Below are 20,273 nucleotides of genomic sequence, written 5' to 3'. Positions count from 1 at the left end.
GTCATTTAGATATGTCGTTTATTTTATGGCTTGTCCCAAATGCAGTTCTATTCACGCAGGTGTATTTGCCATTTGTGGAGCAAAAAGTGGCTCTTGGCAGGTGTTTGTCTTCAGCTTTCCAGGCTCTTCTAGGCTTCTATCGGGAGCTAAATGGCTCCCAGCTCCCCTCAACTGTGGGGGGAGGGAGGGTGTGAATGTGTTTAGGTTCCCCCCCCCCCCGGGTCTCCCTGTTATTGAAGAATTTTTCTATGGCCTCCCTATCCTTGAAGGGATCATTTCATTTATATGATCTATGCAGATTTTTCTGGTTGGTTGTGGTCATCCTGCGGGAATCAGTTCTTCTGAGAGTGATTTTATATTGTAACAAAAAGGGGTGTCCTAACCATTCTGTTCTTTATGCATAGACTGTGCATTGATTTTCTGATAGGGGTTCACAATAAATGTTTATTAGATTACATTTCAAAACATCAACACACAAATAATCATTTTTATCTTTCGTAAAATCAGATCGTGGGAGGTGGGAGGGGTAATTTTATTTGCCCACCTCCATTCTCTTTATTTTATCGTAATTTCCTTTTTTTCTTCATCAAACATACAAAGACGTATTACTTATTTCAACGTGTTTCTATACATAGTGACAGAAAAGCATATTTATGAAGGTAGCGAAATATTATTTCGCTTCTATCAACCATCATATACTTCATTAATTGAAAGACTGCGATAAACAAGGATATACTCAGCACTTCTAGAGTACATAGAACCAGTGTTTAAGTATAAAGAGCCATGCAGAAATCCTGTTATTTAGTATATGCAGAATCCTTCAGACAATCGTTTTTTTACATAAATGTACATATTGGTGACCCAAAAGCTATAGTTTGGTCCATGTGTCCATGTTCTAAGCTATGGTCATAGTTTGTACTGATTTATCTGTGTTTATGTTCCTAGATTGGCACTTCCTAGGCAAGGCGGAGGTTGTATTTGGTCCGCTGAGGGTGGTTTGCCTGTAGAATATTTAAGTTTGGGCCCTGAAACAGGTTTTCTGGCATCTTCCCTTCCTGGATCTGGTCCAGGTTCTGTTTCTGTCAGAGAGGCATTGTGGGGAAATGTTGTTTTTCCATTACTGGTCTAACTCATGGTTACTAGACAAAGGTCTCGGTAAGGGACTTCGTCACAGGACCCAAACTTCTCAGCCCACATGGCCACCAAGGGAGGGATACCTGCAAGCCAGCCCAGTAGTGTAATGAGGCACAGCCAGTACCTGACAAACTGATACCAAAACCTGGCAATAGCTGTCAAAAAAGAAGCCTGAGTACTACACGTACAGAAGCCTATGCACATCTCCTTCAGCATGCCTCAAAGCACACACATAGGTATGATTGGGACGAGGTAATCCATAAAATGTTAACCAGGTTCACCCATACCAAAATCTCAGCCCTGACCTAGTAGGGAGCATGCGATCCGAACTAAATGTAATACCATGGGGGTTTCAGGAATCTAAAACCACATGCATGTACAAATTACCAACCACTGACCCAAATCGACAAGCTCTTGCATCCCAGAGAAGCAATGTATGCAGTAGCCAACGGGGGTGGGGGCTGTTCTGCCAACCTTCCTGGTACTGTACCATCAGTCAAAATGCTCAGCGAGACCCGAAATTTCCATACTCCCCCCTCCCGCCCCCCCCTGCATTCCCCAGGAATTACCGAAAAGTGTGTTTTGCGAGCCCAGCAGACTGCTGCTGTCCTTTGGTCAATACGCCGCACAGCACATAGCATCCATGAACCGCTATCCAGTCTCAGCCTCTTGCCTCAGAGATGTGGTTACAGGCACGAGCTATCCTTTAGATGAAAAGTTCCACGCTCACTCTCTAGAGAGACTATGGTCTTGTATCAATATCGTCCCTGCATCCCTCACATAACCGACAGGCATGAAACGCCATCTAATATTTTATCTAGGTTTTGAATTATTTTTACTGATTCCAAAGAAGTAAGATTAACAATTTCAAGGGTCTGTTTTGTGGGGGTACTGAACTCGCATATGTGGGACTCGTAGTCGAATGCCCTAACCAATAAGTGATACAGGTTCTAACAAACAGCAGCCAAAAAATGGAAATTCAGTTCAATTGAACTGCATCATGTAAAATCGTTTCCCACTGAAAATAAGACTTGTATTCCTTTGATCGTTTTTCCTTTGTAAATATTCATAGTTTGATACCAACATAATTAAGATTCGATGAGCTGCAGCTAAAACCAGATCCTGGATGTTGACATCACCCAGTAGGCAGAAGCTACCACTGAGGACCCAGGAGCAAGTACACCGCACACTGAAAACGTCCACATGAGATGCACACTGTTTGGACATTATGTATGATCTTCTATATATAAATGTGTCCTAGATCTGTGAAATGCCTTTTATTTACATTCTGAAACACTCAAAATGAATGTCACATATATATATATATATATATATATGTTTGAAATGCACCAGTTTGTTACCAGGAGCTACATTTGGTTCCCTAGGCCGTTTGTTTTAAGCTAACAAGGTTCAATTAGAGTTAAAGCAGGAGCTAAATGGCTTCCAGCAATGTTGAAATCTGCATAATCTGTTTGAAAGTCAAACTGATTGCTATAAAAGTAATAATAATACTGTTTTAATATAGCGCTTTAATCTAAAGCAGGGAAAGGTAAAACAAAATGGCAGTAGACCCCCCCACGCCCCTATTCGAATGTGATTTTGCTCTGCAAAGTTGCCTGGAAGGCAGCTTGAATAGTTTCAACTGCTGGCTTGGCCAGGTTACCATAGTAACCAATGAAAAGGTTCATTCACAGGGGCAGGCAGAAAATACACCCTGTGTATGTTTCAAGGAATTCCCCATGCATGGTGCCCTGAAGAGAACTTACATTAGCATTCGCATGTTTCTAGATCACGTTGAAACCAGCTGCAAAGAAATAGAGCTGCAACAGAAAGAAGACTTCAAGTTACACCACCTGCTATCCTTTCATTTACATCGTACCAAATGCCCCACCTGAATTTGGTCAGGGGGGACAGGAGATAGGGTTTTCCTAACAGTACAGTTACCTTGCCCACTGTGCTGTGGGCGGGTTCACAGCCAAAATGTCACTCAGCCTTATATCTTGGTCTTTGCCCACTGCCACAGCCACAACAGGGGGTATTACTTGGACCTGGGCCCATATCTGGAGACTGAGAAGCCCAGCATTGGAAACTTCCAGACCAACCCCACAAACAGAATAGTGGCGATGTACATGCATCATAGTGCAAATGTCTGGATGGGCCTTTAATCACCTTAACCCAAAGCAGGCCCACCACTTGAGGAACAAGTGCACGTTTGTTTGTAAAGCAAGTTAATTGTACAATCGTCCGGGAAGAGCTAGATGATGCTATAGAGTAAAACTAACCCAAGTCTCTCCGAACCACACAAGTTGACAACATTTATATATATTTTCATAATAGCTAAAACACTTCCATATATTTTATTACAATCCACTTCCCCACCCCATGTGATTGGTCAAAACCTATAAAAAAGAAATCCAATCCTTCTCCAATTCCGCTGTTCTCATTGGTCACGTATATCTTAACTACCATCTTCAGTTCAGGTGCATAAAACCTCCCCTTTTAGGATTTGTCCTTGGTAGATCGGGACATCATTGCATAGTTACACATTCATATCCCAGCTGGCCTGTGACGTCCTACCCCTAAACGTAATTGCACATGGTTTGCATGAATACTTCAAACAAGGAGGGGAACTATAACCAGGTTCTCTTTTGAACTAGCGATAACCATCTCACCCACCTGACCCTGGACCAGCTTGTTAGCTGACCATCTGCTTGGTTAATCATTACCGCTCCTCCGGCCTCCAACCCTGCAAATCCAGCTTTTCCCAGTCACTCAGAATTCCCCTCGCAAACCCCTGACTTCAGAGTTTAACCAATTTATAGAAAGAACTCACTGCATATAGATTTGTAAATTCCCCATGAATATATATCTGTGTGCATGCATGTTTAATACCTATTGTATCTTCTTCACAGTGGGTTTTTCATGACAAGTCCCCTTCCTCGCATTCGCATTATGAACTCCTCGTTGCCCAGCTTCTAGACACTGCATAACACATCATATCTAGATTGTGTTCATATTTCATTGGCGATTTTGACATTTATCTTGCTGCCCACGTACAAATTTAAAACTTGTGAATTTAAAAACGAAGTAACACTTAAAGTAACACATATCCCATTCACATTAACTAAGCTGGATACATATAAAATTGCAACATTGTGCCATCTTTGCTGCACCCCAGTCCCAAATATGGCGTACACAACGTGACCCTTCTTCCTCATTGGGACCTTTCCTGGCCATCCCAACACATACCACAGTGACCTTTAGTTCTGTTCTCCCCTACCCCCTGATGTCAGTGCTCCTTGGAGGGATGACAGCAATCCACACATCCCCATGTAGTGCTCCTTCCTTATTTCAAAACGAAATTATGAGCCCTAGTGACAATTAGCGCTGTTGACTTCTAATGTTACTCAATCCTTGAGCCTGGCACTCTTGCAGTCCTAGAGAGAGTAATCTGCAGCAACCCACAAGCCTGGGTACCCCTGTCTCTAAGCCCAGCAGAACTTTAAGGATGCCCCATAGTCACCTGGAATGGAGCTGCCTCCCCACCCTTGCAAACTCAATATCAGCAGGGCAGAAGGTTTCATAACCAACCACCTTCTCAGACCCACACAGCCCAGCAAGGGGGCACATTTCAGGAAACAAAGAAACCTGCCCAGCAGGGTTTGCTGTCCTGAAAGACAAAAAGCATAAATGGAGGATTATGGGACTGGGTGGGTGCTTTATACCCTGCACTACGAGGGTTGGGGGGGTGGGTGGGGTGGTTTGTGTGCAAAAGAAGAAAAATATTTTGGGAAAGGGTTCTGTTGTAAAGCAGAGCACCTTTTTATAGGGCAAGTACTGTGACTAGGAAAGGCGACATGGAGGTAATGCATCTTTTATTTATGAATCTATAAAGCACACATAACAGGAAGGTATCTGGGCGCCTATCTTGAAAATTCCAGTGATGTTACAGTAGGAAGATGCATTACATTACAGATACATTTAGTTAACAAGCAAGCGTGTGAGGTAGTCTTACTAAAAAGATACATAGTAGTTGGTATAAAGTCAACTTAAATGGAACCGTGTGATTGTAGAAGCAATAGTACATTACCGCTCCTGTGCGACGGCCAGGTTTTCAACATTGATAACCGTTGCTTTCATCCAATGTCCCACACAGCAAGCAGCTTTAACCCAGCACTCCTCTTTCTAATCCTCTACCATTCGCACTGCTTAAGGGACATGCCAAAGACTATAACCACCCCAACCAACCACTGCGTACACACGTGGCTGTGCCTGCAGCAACTTCAGCTTTATAGCGCTTACATGCATAAGACAACCAGTGACCACTGCCGGCGCAGTGATAAAGGGTGGTTAAGGAATGAGTTTTATGTCCCTAGCACATTACTGAAATAAAAGCATGCCAGTGTCTGTGGGATAGCTTAGTGTTCGAAATTCCACTATGGCCGCAGCAAAAACAGAAGTGCCCTTCACCTATTGTCCACGAAAAGTGTTGTGGGCGGCCAAAAATAAAGAGGACAAGGGGAACGTCGTACCCTTAGTTCGCACGCACTTCGACCAGGGCATTATGGTCTTGTCACAAGTTCTCTGCTGGGCATTATTAGTCCAGCACTATATGAGTGCCATGCGTGCCTGAAGTGTTGTCTGTAGCGCTGCGATTCTGTAACCTGCTCTGTGTAGGCTGCCTGTCTTGCTTACTTGAGGTTATCCTGTATGAACTTCTCTATTGTGGAGGTGACCTGCTCTCGGATCTTTTATTGTAGCCCTGCACTACACATTCGGCATGTTCTCGATGGTAGATGATGACAGCGTGAGTCCTGCGGCACTTCAGAAAGGACTTGTGGTCTGTGTATAGTGGTTGCAGGATTTGCAACTTCCTATTGTAAATTGAACTCTCTACATTGTACGATGGCTGTCTGTGCCTCCATCCCCCCAGGTCCGACTTTGTAGCTCCTACCTGCGTCAGGGACTCTACTCCCTTAGTGATGACTGTCTAGACCCGCCCCATCTCCCCACTGCACAAAGGACCTCATGCTTGCTGATGGTGGGGTCTGTACTGCACAGGATTCTATGCCACCCTGCCAAGAGATTACTTTCTCTTTGGCCTACACTGTACATGATGCCTTTACTAACAGACCACAGGGCAGCGCGCTTTAAGAGGAGTGATATGGCTGCCAATTCACGATGTTTAACATTCTGACCCCCTGACCTTCATTCCAAGGGACATCTGTAAGGTCCCTTTTTTAGTTTGGGCTATTAGGTGGCGTTTAAGCGCCAGCTAGACGCTGAAACTACTTCATTAGAGTACAAATAGGCAGTTCCTTAAGTGGCACTGGAAAATGAGCAGGTGATCATCATTAAGAGGGTGTGGCTTAATCGTGGAAGTCACTTGCTGGCTCGTTAGGCCAGACTCCCTTGACTAGCCCCAGCTCAATGGGCTACGGGCACCCCCTGGGGAGAGGGTGCTGATCTCTGCATTAGTTTTCTAAAGGCTTGCCTGGCAGGGGATAGCACCTCACCTTTTCAGCCTTGATGGTGGCACTTCCCCTCGCCAGGCTTGGTAGGGGCAGCGTCTCCATTAAGGCTGAAAAGGTGAGGCCTTTTTCCTAAAGTCTGTAGCTCCAGTGAATTAGCCGGAGCTTCAGCTTCAGGCTTTAGGGAAAAAGGCCTCCCCTTTCTTCCATAATGGTGGCAACGGCCCACTGGCATCTCTCGCTTGAAGGGATGCCTTGCCTGTATGGCACCACCATTATGGAATAAAGGTGTTTTTTTCTGAAGCCTAAAGCTCTCGCACAAGAGCGAGAGCTTCAGGTTTTAGAAGAAAATCCTTGTACTGTAGCGGCTGGGGCTGCCAGGGGAGATTAGTGTGCCCCGGTAGGGCCCCGCCTCAGAACGAGATTTGAGCCTGCCGGGGCTTTGCCCCGGCTAGCTCTGGCCCACTTAAAGTCCTGGAAATAGGGAGAAATGGCGCATTAGGAGGGGGACACAGCTTGTAGGTATTTGGTTATTTGCCCACCCAATAACTGCCCCTGGGCATGCAAATCCCTATGACCAGTTCCTGCCCATCCACGCCCACAACGCCTGCTCATAACTCTTAGAGCTCCCTTCAATCAAGCTTTATCATCAAACTTTGCACTTGAAGGGTCTGCCAGTGTTTTTTCAAAGCAGCCTAACGAGAGTTAATAACTTAATTGGAGTTGTAAGCATGCTACTGGTGTGATAAACATGTCTTCACTAGGCCTGCGTGTCCTTCACTGAAGTTCTGTTTAAAAACCAGCCAACAGCTGTTTTGTATGCGAGTATTGGGCATTGGGCTAGCCCAAACTATTGGCATGGCCAATGCTTGTTGTTGAGTGCTTCTGCAGACTCTGCACTACTGTAGCCCTAAAGTTCAATACATTGATGTCTCGTTATTTTGATGTATTTTATTTTTGTGTAGTGATTTCCATTGTGGGGGACTGGTGTGAGGGAGTGGGGTGGGGCTGGTGTCATGGAGTATGTTGACGGCGACCTACGTGTCACTTTCTCAGGGGTTGTAAAAACACGGCCAGTCCATTTTATTTATTTAAGAGGTTGTCTTGTAAACTGTTTTATTTTAATTTTGTTATTTAAGTCATGGGCGTTTTCTTGCACGTACGATGCCCCGCCGCGGTGCTTATGAACGTGCCAACGAAAGATTAAAGGCAACTTGCATTTGCTCGCTGGACTTTAATCTTTCGTGGGGTCTCGGGTCCTGGGCGCAGCCGCCAGGGTTAGGCTTATGTCTTTAAGCTGCGAATCCCAGGAGCACAGTAATTGGATGTGAAAAAAAAGTTCAGGGTCTACGTTTCTGAGCTGGCACCAACAAAATGTTTTTCTGTCTACTTTGGCTCCGATCGGACCTTTGACGCTGAACTCTTAGAAAAGGATTAGACCATATAAGGGAAAACTCTGCTCTCTGCCCCCTCCCCTCCCAGCTGCTGTGCGTTCCTCCCCTCTCGCCCGGTTGTTGTGTTCCCTTGTTGTATGTATACTCCTGAACGCCGCTCTCTGCCTTGCTCAATCCCCCTCCTGCCCCTTCCTCTCCCCTGGCTCTTATTCATTTCGTGCGCGAGAATTCCCTTTACATCAAGTTTTTCCCCTCCTCGTCCACCCCCCGCCCCCTTCGTAACTCTTTCCTTGGTGCCCCTTTTCCAGTCGCCGTTACTTCCTCGATTCTCGCACCCCACTTCCACCGTTTCTCTCTTCTTTCTCTCTCATATTCAAACCTCCTTCCTTCCCCTTATGTTAATTTTCGACTTGTCCATTCCCTTCAGCAATGACCTACACTATTTGCGTGTTTCTGTGCGCCCCGAAACCGCATCTTCTGCCCATTGCAGGTAAACTCTACATTCCATTTCACAAAATGTATCTTTTAGCCGCCATCCTATCGCACCTCATTGCTAATATTTTTTTTTTGCCTTTTCTCATTTCCGTCATTTTCACTCTTCCGTCCGTCTCTGTTTTTGGAGTGGTCTAATTTTACTCTCCCTATTTTTTGTTGTTATCCTTGTCCTCATTTGCAGTACTTTTTTTCACCCCAAATTCCATTGCCTGTCCATCTTTTGTACTTATTTTCGCTCTTCCTTCGATCTATTTCCCCCTTCATTCAGTTGATCCATCGTGTATGTACATGTCCTTTCATTTTCTCCGCTTCACTCATTGCTTTACTACACCCCAGTCCCTTATCTTCTTCTGTACATCCTGTTTTGTTTTCACCACATTTTTGCGGGCCATCCAAGCGCATTTTTTTTCTGATGCTGGATTTCTGTTTTTAATGCTTTGTGGGGTTTTTTTTCTTCCCCTTCTGTTGTTGACTTTGTGGTTACTCTTGTCCAGGGTATTTCCTGACCAACCACTACCGAGAACCAGAACTAAGAGGAAAAAGCTCTAAAGATTTAGGCGAGACAGGAAGGCATGATTTGACCGTCATCACGGCATAAAGTTTCAGTGCTAGCAGGGTAGGCTGAAGCCGTACGCAAGGGCCTTTTTGATATTCCAGATGAAAACGTGAGAATTTTTGGAATTCAAGTTATTCCGCATGGCAGCATTCCTGCGGGCAAACTAAATCCTGGCAAAGACAGGGTTCCTTAAGTCTTCTGGGCAGTGTTTAAAACCTCTATTTATAGCTTGTGGACCAAGCCCCACAGAACAGTGGGGGGCGCTGCACTTACCAAGGGAGAGTTGAATAATTGGCCAGCATGGGTGGATTTATATTAGATTCTGTGACTAAGTCTGATGCATGACCCCCATCCCAGGACACAGAGGGAACTTGGTGACCTGGAAAAGCAAGGTCACCAAGAAATAATATTCCTGTGCCCCTCGGTATTCGTGCACATTAAAAGATACATTTTTACCTCTCTGGAACAGTGTGATGAATCTGGGGATGATTCTCCCAGAAATCCAAACTTGGGACCCCTCTCATGTGGCCATGGAAAGGCAGACGCTGATCCTGACCATGGGGGGTGGTGTTCTGTGGGGGGAACACAAGGGAGGGGGCTGGGGGGTCGGATCAGGGAGAGTGGGAAAATCCCTTTCATAACTTTCTCGGAGACCCTAATCGTTCAATGCCATATTGCAAAATCATACTTGTAAGAAAAACGATTTTTATGTTGGGGACTCCATGTCCCACAATTCCCAAAGTACTGCGATGAAGAAGAGGGCTGCAGATGCCCAAGACTGCAGAGTACAGTTTATTAGTGGTAATGACCCACACCTGAGGGGGACTGAGAGGTATAAGAGGCCTGTCAGGTGCAGGCCATAAGGAGCAGCAGTAGAAGATGGAATAGTTGTAATACCTCCCCATGGCAGCATAAGCAGAGATGAGACGCTGGGACCATTGTAGTGAATCGAGTGGATGTCGGTCCTGAGAAGGTCTTTGCCTTTCCAGACCGTGAATGCAGAGGAAGTGGAGCATTTGAAAGCTTTCCCCCCCGTTAGTCGTGCTCCGGTGGCAGACTAATACCAGTGAGTCATGGGAGCAAGGAGAGCTCCTGGAATTACCTTTGCGAGTTGCAGGAAGCCAGGAAGTAGAGCAATCCAGTCTGCGAAGGAAAGCAGCAGACGACCTTAATACAGCGAACAGATGCGCACGCCAGACCCGGTGAGTCCATGCTAATTTTAGAGATTAACCTTTACCACGGAAGTACTTGTAGTCAGTTTATTTTGGCTTGGCAGAAGAGTATACCAGGTCCAAAAACTTAGTTTTAGTTTTCTCTGTTCTGGCAGGAGAGTACACCAGAGCAGAGGACTTTGTGGTAGTAGGCCTTGCATGTCAGTGGACCAGGTGGAAGTCACTGAAGTACTGTGGTGTAGTTAAAAATCTAGAAGAAGTAGCAGAACCACAACTGTTATGAGTTGTTGTTCAATCATCCTGACATTATTGAAGCAAGTATCATGTGAATTAGTACAGATTCACATACAATTGCTGAAGCGAGTGTTTATGAACTGTTGCAGAAATATTCTCACAAGAAATAATTGATTCTAAATTCTCGGTTACAAGTGGAAGGAGGAAACCACTGTGGCCCTTTTATCTTGAAACAAGCAGAACTGTGTTCGAACGAAAAGGAACTGCATTTGAACTTATTTACAAGACTGGATTTCCTTATCTTTTTAGAACTGTTGAACATACTCCTGCTTGAATATGTGGAAGGGGAATTCACCCAGATTATAAGGAGAGCTGAATATCTAAATATGAATCGAACTGTTATATTTTGCTTTGCCATGCATTGCGTTATTGAGTTGCATGTACAAGTGTGTGGAACCTGAAACCTTTTGTTAGTTTCCTTTAGTTTATTTTAGGCAGGGAACACCTCGTCAGGGTAGGGATAGCAAAGCATTTATCCAACCTTTTTGAGTTAATAAGATGGCATCTTTTTGAAAAATCTTTTCAAAGTTGTCCGCCTCACATTTCTGACCCCTCACAACCGGCAGTAAAAACAGTAGTTTCTTCCTGTAGCCCTTCTGTTCCAAAAATAACCATGGAGCTGTGTGGGTGAAGCAGGGGGACAAGCTCCTATGTCGGTTTCCAATTTTTGTTGGAAGTACTTTTACTCACAATTTTTTCTTTTTTGGGGAGCCATTGACAATTTTCATGGATTAAAAGTGGCCATACACCCTTATCTGTAGGACTGGATGTTGAAATGCACCATAACGTGGAGGATTTTGAGGCAGCCAGCGTCTTCCCGGAGCAGAGATGGGATGCAGGGGATCCCTAGCAATGAGTCAGGCCTTCACCAAGACTCTGGTCCAGACAAGGCGATGACGGGAGGTCTGAGTGCTGTCCTGTCTGGAGGATAACAAGGGGCCAGATCTCCAGGAACTTCAATTGAGAGAAGGTCACACTATCTATCCCTGGTCTATCCCTTGTGCAATACGAGGTGCATCATATCCATGCCACAGTGAGCCAAGTGTTAAATCTTAGTTCTATATTTATTTACTGGACATTTATACTTTACCAAATCACCACCGAAGTGGTCTCAAAGAACTTACCTTTGTCCAAGATGTTAGGGTGTATTGCATAACCTCCACACTCCCAGGGATGGCCAGATCATAGTCTGCTGGGGGGAAATGAAAATGAGTGATTAGACCTGGAGGAGGTATAGAAAGGAGGCTAGGAAGAATGGCTAGGGAGATTGAACTGAGGGAGAGAGTGAGTGAAGAGATGAAAATCATGTAATCATTAATGTATGGCCTGAATGCATGAGGGGCTCAATGTTCTTGTGCTATCTTGAGTAAAGTGCAGGCATGATCTGGTCACTGTTGGGATAGACCATGCCTTATAAAGCTCTATGGAAGATGGTTGCCAAGGCCACCGACAACAAAGTCCAATATGTTTTGGTGTTAATTTGTAGATCATTATTCGATGCAATGGGAATACCCACCATTGGGTCCACAACCCTTGCAAAACAGGCACCAACTAAAATCCATAGAACACGCAACCAAGCTTCAGTTCAAAGATTCCACAGTACATCAGACAAGCATGTGTCATAGGCATCCATCACCCCTCGTGCAGGACAGGACAAATGATTTGCTCAGCTTTGGCCAAGATTGCATGAAAATGCCTGGTTACCTGATGGAACATATTTATCAAAACAAATCCCGTTTCCCTCCATAAGCATTGGTTGCAAGCAGCTCATTAGGCATTCATGTCTTCCATCCATGCTATATCCCTAAGGCTGGAACCCTACCATAAAGAACGCAATTGGGGCATACCTTTGAGTGGATTGTTAAAAAGGTCTTGGAGCTATATTACTGAGACTGAGTTTACAAGGCCAGAAGCATGCTGGCAAAATCCCTTCTCAACCCCCCACGTGTCATGCAGAGATTACCATAGGCTAGTTTTCCGATTCCCTCTTACTGATGGAAGCATTCTATATACTTTACTTTGTTACATCTATGCACTTTACCTTCAGAGAGTCTTCCTTATTCATGTTAGCTGATTCCCTCCTCGCTCCTTTAGTAGTGTATCTGAAACATTTCCTGACCAGCAACTAAAAACTGGTAAACCAGATCTTTTTGTCACCTGAGTTTGGCCCGCTACATCTTTTGGATGAATTCTAGTACATCTGTAGATGCATTGATGCTCTATAGATGCAAGTATATTCTCTGGTTGGATTGTACACTAAACGTGAAATTGTTATCATTGTCTTGAAGTGGAAGATGCTTTGGTGCGAAGGCCTGTTTAGCTTGAGACCTGAGAGAGGAAAGACCAGGATTGAGGCAGTTTTCAGGGTCATTGCGTAGTTAAGGAATGTAGCGGAGAAATGTTTACTCTTGGGTTCTTTCTTTGTTGACTACTTAGAGGTCTAGTTGTGTGGGTGCTGGATGTGCTTTACTGGCCAGAGACATTGAGCATCCTATCCTGGATTCTTGTACATGACGCTGTAGATCTTTCCCTGGATGTAGGCCGTAAAGGAGAAGTTGGTGAGTTTCTGTTTGGATAGGTATGAGATGCTCTGCTTAATGGTGTACTGTAAATGACTGTTTCACAAAGATCCATTGGTTTTATCCCACTTGGAAGTGTGACTAACAGCTCTGTAATTGCAAGACTTGCTCTAGCATGGTGCCCTCTAGAATGGTAAGAACTGCCACAATTCAGGTGTCCTCGCTGCTTTCACTGGACAATGGGTGGGAGCCCCAGACGACTTGGGTAGATCTAATCGGTTTGGTGTGGTAAGTCCGAATCAGAAAACAGACAAAGTGGTATTTTGGGCAAAGTCGTTCTTTATTTGAACACCAAAACCTAACCTGTCCCTATGTTTCTAGGCCCTACTCTTAAAGAAAGCCTCGAAGAGTGATTGTCCGGATGTCCTACAAATTAATCAAAGTCCGCCATCCAGAAACCTGTTCTAACCAGATACCTCTCCTACCACTGTAAAGTAAAAAGAACTTAACTTTAACAAAAGGTACAATAAGGACCTTTGCCCAAACAAAGAATGGTGTGTAGTTTCTGACCCCACCGTAATGTCTCCATCAAAAAGCTGCTTCTTATGCCGTTGCAGAGTTCAAATGAAGGCACCAAATGTCCCCTTCATCTCCTTGTGTTGCATATCAGTCTTTTTGTTAGTCTCTCTTTACCTGGGTTGCCAGGTACTTTTGTCTCCAACTGGGTCTTTCTTCACTCTTTGCAACCCCCTGGTTTCTAAGTCCACACAAGGTACTTTCTTTGGGCTCCCCACCAGGGAATCATGTGATGCTTTCTCCCCTCGGTATCACCTGTTTTTTGTGTGTTTTTTACTTTTGAATTTTTTTTTTATAACCCCTCTGATTTCTCTCAGCCCACCTTGCAGCCTGGTTTCTTTCACCCACCTATCCCTACCTTGGGTACTGGGTTCTCCCACTCCATCTCAGGGGCCGAGGGGGTCGGGTTACCCTCACCCCGTCTTGGCGTCGAGTCTGGCCGCTCTCACCCTGCCCTGGGGTCTGGCTGTCTCACTCATCCTGGGGTTTGGGTGGGCCTTTCCACCCGATTCCCTTGACAGCAGGGTACATTCTGTCTCTGGGGGTGCTCCACAGGGAAGGCATTCACGTAGGCCAATGTGGTTTCTCCCTTCCTGCTTCCTCCACGGGTTCCCTGTATGCTGGAGCTGGCGCTCCCTTCTCACAGTCTTCTTGCTGGACTTTGATGTTGGGTCAGCGTTGCATCTCTTGTTCGCTGCTCTGGCGTTCTCCACTGGGGGAGGCTATCGGACCTGAGAAGCCCAGCCCACTTGCGCCGGCAGGATTGTTGAATGTTCCACAGGCTTGGCCGTGAGTTGATGCACCACAGCAGGCATGTGCTTGCTCCCCTTAGCCACACCTTCAGGAGGAGGTCTTTCCTATTCTGCAGCTCCACGGGCTTCTCTTCTTCAGCTCCAATGCTGATTGGGACTTTTTTTTTCATGCAACGAGGGAGTGGGCTTATTTCCCATTCTCTGCTCTGAGTTGATGACTTTTGCTGAAAAGAGTCAGAAATCATACCAGCCATTTGTTGAGGAAGTAGTACATTATTATACAGTTACCTCCCATATTACTCAACAAAACTATTAACTTCCCGAAACAAGGGGGGGGATTACACCTATTCCTGTCTTCTCTTCCAAGGGGGGATGGTCCCCGCAGTGGGATTCCGCTTGCCCTTTCCCTTCTGTGGTGTTAAGCCAGTTTACCACCCTAGTCCCAAAGGGACGGCCCCCTCTTGGGGAGAGAAGATGAATTCCCTTGATTCGTTACAATGGTAAGGAGGGATGGCTGACACAAATTCCTATATCATCTCCCTCCTATTTCATAAAGTAAGCACTATAACCATACTAATTGATTCAAATATCTTGGTGCATAGATCTAGAAGAAAATTATTCTGTGTACGTACAGCTGTTGATGCAAAAAGGTCCCTGTGCTTATAACTACTGTCCTCTGAATATGCTGCCTTTACCATGTAGTTCTCTGCCCATCTCTTTCTACCCCTCTACGTTGAGAGTGTTACGAGGGTCAAACATTACTCCTTAATGCACGAGAAAGGTAAGATCCTCAACTTAATCATCACTTCGCTGCCTTCCCTCCACTACAGCTCTCCTCTCCTGCTTGACTGGTCTGACCACCTGGCCGTGCCTTTCAACATTCTGCACACCACCCCAGTCAAACACACCTAGCAGACACGCATCAGACAAACCTCCAGGTCATTCAAGAACGTCGCGGTGGAAGCCCTCATGGAAGAACTTGCCAACCTCCACCTCACATAGACCGAACACCCCCAACCGAACAGACTCCCTACTGGTAGCACCCAACGCCATCGTCTCAGCCTCCATCGACCAACACATGCCTCTGAAACAATGTACCTGCAAACTGAAACGGTCAGCACCCTGGTGCATGCAAGAACTCCATATCATCAAAAGAGTGATCTGGAAAACAAGAGAAAACCTGGTGCTGCTCCAGGACCACATCCGACCTGGCACTCCTCAAGGAACTTGGAGCAACCCACTGACAACTAATCAACACAGCTAAGGCCACCTATCAGAAAACCATAGCAGAAGGCAACAACAAAAGCAGAGCCCTCTTCAAAGCGGTCAAGCACTGCGTCAACCTGCTACCCGACCCTGCCATACCACACTCATTCAAAAAATCCACTGCCATCAACACATTCATCGACAAAATCAGCAAGGTTTGCCAGCACATAGACACCAGCTCTGCGTCCACAGACCCACCTCACGTCTCTCCTCGCGACATCTCCACACCCTGGACATCATTCAAGACCCTCTCTACAGAGGACCTGGTAGAAACCCTGCCTGCCCTCAAAACCACATTGTATACAGATGACATCTTCCCAGCATCCATCCTCAAGACCCTCCCTGCAGAAGCTCTTCTTCCCTACCTGGAGATCATCAACAGCACCCTAACTCAAGGCACCTTCCCATCGACCCTAAAGACTGAACAAATCCTCCCTCTACTAAAGAAACCCACTCTGGATCCAGACAACCTAGGTAACTATTGTCCCATCACCCATCGTCCCTTCCTAGGTAAGATTACCGGGAAAGCGGCAGCAGCGCAACTGCAGCAACACATCAACACCAACAATCTCCTCGAAACCAACCCGGGTTCAGACAGATGCAGCACACAGACGGCAACCTTACAGGTGGTCGACACCCACAACATTCAAGATGACGGCCACACCGGCCTCCTGGTTCTACTCGACCTCTCAGCCGCTTTCGACATAGTAGACCACCAGGTGTTCACGGCACCCTACATTGGCTCATGGGGGCTGGGGGGAATTAGCGACCTTGTCCTAGGCTGGTTCAAGTCCTACCTCGCCAACCGCTAGCAGTTTGTTCAGATGGACTCCTGGATCATCAATGCTACCTGTCACCTGTGGAGTCCCGCAGGGTTCCATCCTCTCCCCAGTGATCATCAATCTATACATGGAGCTGCTGGGAGCCCTCCTAGCCACACACATCCACCAATACACTGGCTATAAACAGCCATACCTCAAGATTGACTCCATCAGGGATATCCATAGGCTCAAAACCTGCCTCTTGCTGATCCAATCGTGGATGTCTCGTGCATACTTGAAGCTGCCCCTCCAAAATAAAATTCCTACTCCTCACCAACAACACTGAAAACCCAGACATACAGACTTGGCTATCAACCATGAACCTTGATGGCTTCACACCCGAGCTCACCTCCTGCGCCAAGTCCCTTGGGTTCCAAATCGACAAACAATTCTCCTTCAAGACACTCATAACTAAGAAAACTCAGACAGCATGGCATCGGCTCGCCTTCCTGTGGAAAGTCAAGCCCTTCCCAACTCCGGACAGCTTTAAATCCACCGTTCAACCACTAGCCCTATCCCGCCTGGATAGGGGCAATGCCCTACTCAAAGGCGTCCCTTTGTCCTCACTTGTGCCCATTAGAAGTGTCCTACACATGGCTGCACGCCACATCAAGGGTCTACACAGATACAACCACATCATCCCGGCCCTCATCAATCTTTACTGCACTCACTAATCACCTTCAAGTCTTGCTGCATAATCTATAAGGCAGTCACTGCGCTATGTTGCGGAGTAACTCAGCAACTCCGGCAGACAGTGCACCACCAGAAGCCAGGACACGTTGTAGACTTGAAATCTGCCACTGCAAAAAGGAAAGGACCAGAAAAAAACAAGCCTTCTCTGCCTACACCCCAACACTATAGAACCTCCTTACCGTCAGCATCAGACTTGCCCCCATGCTCCTAAAATTCAGAATAGAACTCAAGAACCACCTCTTCAAGGAGTCTCTCCTCCTCAACACCTAGGCCATCACGTCGACCCCACAAGCCATCTGACTTGCTACACTCTGTCTGCTGCTCTCCTCCCCACCACCCTGTACAGCTGTACCCCTCCTCTGTGTCATACCCCCAAGGCATAAATTAGTTTTAAAAAAATTGATTAGCAGATTTTACCAATGACCTTTTTTGTTTTTTTTGATTAGCAAACAAACTTATTTGATTAGCAATTTTGTACTAATATTTTAAATGTCGCCAGAAGTTTGTTGTACCCCAAGACATACTATTAGCAAGAATACAGCATGTCTATGTACCTCTGAAGTAATACATTAGTGCAATGAGTGTCTGTATAATTTAAAGTTTCGCTGCATGAATGGACAAAAAATATAGATATTATTAAAAAAGCTCTGAACATTTTTTTTCAATTCCACGCTCTGTGCAGTTGGGTCATGCAGCAGTCAGTGGTGCATAGTGCAGTGTCCTTCAAATTGTCAACAAGACCTCAATAAAGACTCAATTGTGTGTGTGTGTCTGCCATTTTTATTGTATTATCGAATTTCATTTAGCTAGCGTTTGGCATAAAACTGTCACAAGCAACTGCTTGCTTTAAATTTAGGGAAAAACAATTCAAAACAAATGTAGGACTAAGATATTTCTTGAGACGTGCTTGGTGTGCATCTGTTCTTTTTGGGAGAGCTAGGTCTTCAGTCATCATCCGCAGCACCAGGACGTCTAGGTTTCATGCTAAAAAATAAATCAACAGCCTTTTTGGATTTCAACTCTGCAGAAGAAGGGCCCTGCTTCTTAATACAAATGAGTGTTTTAACGGTCGCTTCTGATAGGGATGCCCGCCAGTCATATTTAACTTTGTTCATGCAGGAAAAGCAGGGTTCTACAACTGCACTGGACACAGGGAAACCCCTCAAGGTGTTTATGATCTTATGAGGTGCCATAGAAGCTTGCCAGTTTTACCCAGATCTTTTTTGGTGTCAGTTGACAAAGGCTGTTATGAGCTAATACTTTAAATTCTTGCAGCCGAGACAGAATTGTTCTAGGACTTACTACTGAAGAACTACAGTTGACAATTAAATCAGAAAAGCGTTCTGCCAGTTTGCCAACTCTTTTAACTCTGATGGCCATGATCATGTGTCTAACACTTTTGCACAGTTATCAATACTGTCCACCATAAAAGTCTATCTTCACAAGATGTTTAAATGTTTGTGACTTATTTTGTATGTTGCTTGACATGTTTCAGAACTTGTGCACTCACATGTGTTAGTTGGACCGCATGTTAGGAAACACTCGCAGGTTCCAGACAATAATTTATTGGCCTCACTTGTATGAGTATGACGCTCACTTCCTGTCAAGGCAGTCCCTCCTCCTTACGGTTTGCAGAGTCATTTTTAAAGTAGAAATAGAACTAATGAGTTCTGGCATTTCAATCACTTCCTTCTGAAGTATAACAGACAACCTAGTAAGGGGTTGCAGCATCTGCTAAAACAAAAAGCGGATGGCATACCATCTTAAACTGTGTTAAAAGCTGCAATGCTCCCTGCACTGTTGCCTGGTCATGGCTCGAATCAGCTGCCATACTTTCTAAATGTGCACAAACTGGGAAAGATGTACTCGGGGCCTGAGTAGCAAGTAACTTAGGTTTCACCCAACGGGTCCCATGAGCTTTCCTTGGTTTCTGAACAGACTGTTCCATGGCTAATTCCAGAGTGCGCAATTCACGCAACCTTTTGAAATGCAAATAAAACAATTGCATTAGCATGTTGGATACATCACTAAAGTAAGTCTCATCAAATGCATTCTTTACTGGCAATTCAAAACGGCGAGAAAACCAATGGATAGACACCAGCCATTTAATGTCTTGCCTGAACAGCGCAGCAAGACCTTGTTTCACACCCAAATCAACAGCTGCTCCGCCAGCCCCAAAGCCCAAAATTTTCTTTGATAGCCCTGTTTCATTAAGGACTTCCAATAGAGGTTTTATCAAACCCTCACTGCGACCATCACTGATTTTATTTTCAGAAAAGAAACCTCCACTTCACCACTTTGTGGGTTTACGTATATAACGTATACCAACTCTTTTTCTATTACACCGCTATCTGTTCTACCATCAATTAAAACAGAAAAAGCATCAGCACTTTTAATAACCTTAAATAGTTCTTCCTTAAGGTAGCGTCCAATGCAAATTGTATGCTCTCGTCCTATTACAATATTGGTGTACTTGGAGCCCAGGTCAACACCATGACTCTGCTCTTGCTTGCCCAGCGCAGAAAACATATTAATAGGAATGCCCTCTTTTGCCATTGTATAAAGGATAACCATTGGCTTACCCACAGTGAGTCTATGCTGATCCACTGCTGTAGACAAAGCTCTCCCTGTTCTCACATATAAAACATCATTAGCAGCTTGCAATTGCTCCAACTAAGCACAGCCCTAAGACAACTCTTCACTAACTTACCAATTGGAGTGTGGTGATGAAGGTCCACAGCATTGCATTGTTGTCTGAATTCCTTGGTTTTCTGCTCTTCGGTGTTGCTCTGTTTCCAGGTGCTTGCAGAGTGTGTCTACTTTCAGCTGGGAGCCACTGATCCCAGAAATCAATGAGGCTCTGAAATTCCTCACAGAATGAAAATCTGCTTGAAACTGCCCAAAGTGTACGTCTTGCACACACTGTCTTCCTCTTCATAAATGTCTGGCCAGGTATTGCCTGAGTCATATTTTCTCTGCCACCCCAAAGCTGTGGCCAATTTCAGAGTATGCGGGTTCCGAGGTGGACATGACTAATGGAAAAAAATGAAACAAGTTCCATGCATCAGTTGATTGCATCACAGTGTCAACTGCTCAAGATGACGAGAGCAGCTACAAGGAGTTTGTGACA

At 45.3% G+C, this 20,273-nt stretch overlaps 1 protein-coding gene across 4 annotated transcripts in view; it reads left to right on the top strand.

The window, feature by feature from the left end:
- The window catches only part of SMTN (smoothelin), a 781,408-nt gene that overhangs the window by 48,817 nt on the left and 712,318 nt on the right, over nucleotides 1-20,273 (top strand). The gene's annotated exons all lie outside the window — the stretch shown is intronic.

The sequence above is a fragment of the Ambystoma mexicanum genome, chromosome 10, assembly GCF_040938575.1.
Source record: "Ambystoma mexicanum isolate Mex_15411 chromosome 10, UKY_AmexF1_1, whole genome shotgun sequence".
In the NCBI taxonomy this organism is placed as follows: Eukaryota; Metazoa; Chordata; class Amphibia; order Caudata; family Ambystomatidae; genus Ambystoma; species Ambystoma mexicanum.
This window is presented reverse-complemented; position numbering and strand designations above follow the sequence as displayed.